The sequence below is a fragment of the Myotis davidii genome, unplaced genomic scaffold (genome assembly GCF_000327345.1).
Source record: "Myotis davidii unplaced genomic scaffold, ASM32734v1 scaffold217, whole genome shotgun sequence".
NCBI lineage: Eukaryota > Metazoa > Chordata > Mammalia > Chiroptera > Vespertilionidae > Myotis > Myotis davidii.
In genome coordinates this window covers 7,218,880-7,222,795 of record NW_006290034.1, presented here as the reverse complement: position 1 = coordinate 7,222,795, position 3,916 = coordinate 7,218,880, and positions in this window count along the sequence as shown.

Sequence of the window (3,916 nt, the reverse complement as noted above, 5' to 3'; positions counted from 1 at the left end):
CTGCGGGCAGAGGCTGGGCTGAGACCCCTGCACGCCCATGACGCTGCAACTGCCTGAGCCACCGACCAGGGCTCATTTATTTATCTATTTATTATTATCATTATTATTTAATATATGTGTGTATATATATATGTTTTTATTGATTTCAGAGAGGAAGGAGGAGCAAGAGAGAGAGAGAAATATCAATATGAGAGAGAATCATGGATCGGCTGCCTCCTGCAAGCCCCACACTGGGGATGGAGCCTGCAACCTGGGCCTGTGCCCTTGACCGGGAATAGAACCATGACCTCCTGGTTCATAGGTCCATGCTCAACCACTGAGCCGCGCTGGCCGGGCATAAGTACTTATTTTTGTTTCTTTGAGAACCGCATTCTGGTGAAAGGGAGGTGAGTGTGACCTGGAAGAGCAGAGCACGAGTGGCCTCAAGTCGCGATTTTGCTAGGACTGGACAGAGCTGTGGCATGCGGAGTCCTGCCTGCCCCGCCCCCCATCTCCTTCCTGGAGGAAAGCCTCCTGGGGACAGCACTCCTGCGGCCCCCCTCCTGGGCGTCATTCAGATGCAAGTGAATGTTTAACTCCAGAAGGCAGAGTGCTCACCAGTCATCCACACCACAGCACGGATGTGGTTCTCCGGCCTTCCCTTAGGGAGACAGCGTCAGAAAAACAAGACGCGGGAAGCAGGGCCGCCCCACTAGCTCCAGAATGGCTCGCTACTGTCAGCTCACCCTTCAGATTCTCCCCAGCTCACCACCTGCCAGTCAGGACCACAGCTCCTGAGCAGACGTGATTTACAGATGTGTCAACCACCTCCCTGTCCACAGGCTATCTGAGCGTGGCCTTCTCAAATCTCCACCAGCCGACGTTTCCTGTGGAGGTCCCACTGCCTGGGAATGTGACTCCCACTCTACCTGGCCATCCCGAGTCCCCCGCTTTCCTATAAAGCCTCGAGAGAGAGTGGATGCATTTTAAATGCTTACAGTCAGGGGCCGGGGAAGACATCCCATAATGCTCCGACCTGGCTTCCCATGACCAGTTGAGTCCTTCAGTGTAGCCAGGGCCAGGCCAGGGCAGGAGTCCTGGCCCAGGTGAGGACCCTGGTCACTTCCCGATCACATCCTCCTGCACCGCCTGGGCCTGCCCAGGGTCAGCCACTGATGCCTTTTCCTGGAACTCTCCGCCTTCACTCCACATCTGATCTGTGCAAGAAAAGATGATAGAGCGTAAGCTCACCACTGATTTGGACGGAAGCCCTGGTGACTATTTAAATTGAAACTCATTGATAGCTCTGAATATTTCATGCCAGGTACATTAGAACAACCGGCATTACTTATTGAAGGCTGATCACCCATCGTGGGTATTAATACATCTTGCTTCGGTGTCAGCCCAAGGGACATTAGCTTCAAGGAACAAGGTAGGAGGCTTTGGGTACTTTGGCCTCAGGAAATAAATCGTGCGTGGATGGAAGGTGTGGCCTAGTGGTGTCATCCAATCTCCCTCTGGTTTATCAAAACTCATGGAAGGTGTGGCCTAGTGGTGTCATCCAATCTTCCCTCTGGTTTGTCAAAACTTCTCTTTTTTTAAAAAAAAAAAATATTGTTATTGATTTCAGAGAGGGGGAGAGAGATAGGAACATCAATGATGAGAGAATCATTGATCTGTTGCTGGGGATCGAGCCCACAACCCGGCATGTGCCCTGGCCAGGAATCGAACTGGCCACCTTTTGTTGTGTGGGACTATGCTCCAACCAACCAACCAAACCATACCAGCCAGGGCCCTTTATTACTGATAATTATGTGCCAGATACATTCATTCCCTTTCTTAAGATGGGAAAATTGTGGTTTAAAAACATGAAATGACTTTCCCAAGGTCATGCACAAAGTGGGACTGAAACACAGATCTGTGCCATCCTCTGACTATGGTCCCAGGCACCCCTACACCTGGCAGTTGCCTGAATTCCTGGCACGCTCAGGGGCTCCCTAAATGTTCCTGATGTGAATAATTCTTAAGTCTCTGTCTTCTGCCATGATTGCTCAGTCCAGTCCCATGCCTCTCACTAATGCAGGACATTCCAGTTAGTTGTGCCAAGGTCACTGCCACTGAATGTATCTTCTCATCCAACTAAATGTCCCTCTTCCTAACAGTTCCATTTCTCCCCATCATACCACCATTTTCTAGTCCCCAAGCTAACACTCCTACAGTTTGTACGTTATCATTCCTCAGCCCTCCCCTCCCCCACCCCATACGTGATCTGACATCGAGTTGGATGGCTTTTCTCTTTGCAGTGACTCTTAGGTTTCCATCTGCTCCACCTCTCTGAAACCTTAGCTGTCCTCCCCTGAGCTCATGACCAGCCTCTCGTCTCAGAGCCCATCCCCTTGAGGACCCGTCTCCTTCCCCTGTTTCTTAGATCCTTAACCACACACATGCCCAAATTCCTAGAGTCTGATGGTGGGCCACATAGATTGTATTTTATGATGAAATGATGTGCTTGTTTAGGCTTGGGTTAGATTGGAGTTGGATCTGTCTCTTGTTTGTTTGGGGAAAGGAGATTGGTGGTTGCATGTCAGCATAAATAAAATATAAAGGCGTGCCCTCCAGAACTCATCATTCTACAAACTGCCCTGTTGCCCTCCCAGATCATAGCATTCTGCCTTTTACCTTTGACCTCCCACCATTTGCTCCAAGAATCCAGTTCCTATTATTATAAACAAATAAATAAATAAAAACCCGCTGTTTCTGTGTATTATGCTTACTTATTATGGTTGTTATTCATGGCACGTTTTCTAGGCACAAGAAATTGCATAGAATAAGTATTTCTATGACTTTAAAATGTAAGCAGGAAATAATTCTATTAGTAATTGAAAACTATAAACATACTGGTAAGAACCAAGTTTGTTGCTACAGGGACTACAATGATTATAAAAGGTAATACTATTGGCTTATTGCAGTGGTTCTCAACCTTCCTAATGCCGCGACCCTTTAATACAGTTCCTCATGTTGTGGTGACCCCCAATTTCATTGTTACAAATTGAACATAATTAAAGCACAGTGGTCGATCACAAAAACAATATGTAATTATATATGTGTTTTCTGATGGTCTTAGGCAACCCCTGTGAAAGGGTCGTTCGACCCCCAAAGGGGTCGCGACCCACAGGTTGAGAACCTCTGGCTTATTGGGCCAGGAATTATTGGACAATTAGATCTGGGGAAGTGGGGAGTAGCTACCCCCTCATCCTTAAGAGATTCCTACCTCCCAACCCAGGGGAAGCCTAGCAGCTTTGGAGCCAGGCCACCAGGAGAAGGGGAATGAGGGTCTGTGAGTGGGGGTCCAGCGAAGAAAGCGGGTCTGTGCACCTCTTGGGGCCTTACACCACTGGTCCCCTCCAGCCCACCCTCTCCTCTCCTCTCTCAAGACCAGAGCACAAGCAGTTTACAGACCGTATCTGTCAAGATATATGAAGCCTTTGCAGACCATTGTGGAATTTACACAAATCTGATGATCTCCCGCAGTGAACAATTCCAGTAAGTTCTTCCAACAAGATTAGCGTCAAATAGATTCGCTGAATGTACTGCCAGCAGCCTTGGCCAGTGACGGGGAAGGAGCAGAATCCACACGGGCCTGTGTGCCTTTCTTAGCCCTGGCCTTCATTCTCCTTTCCGCTTCCCACTCTCTGAAACTTCTAGATCTTCAAAGGTGGAGGCGTGGGAATCACACAGGCCATTCCTTCAATGATCGGCATCCACTGGGGCCGAGTTTCGTCTGGTCCCTACCACATCCTGCCCTGCCCTTCCCTTCCCTCCTGCCAATGCGTAAGCACCCTTCATGCTCTCCTCTCTTCCCCGCAGTTCCTGCCCACAGGGGAGTCATAATTGAACCAAAGGTTCTAACGGAGATGAAAGTGCTTTCCTCTCAGGG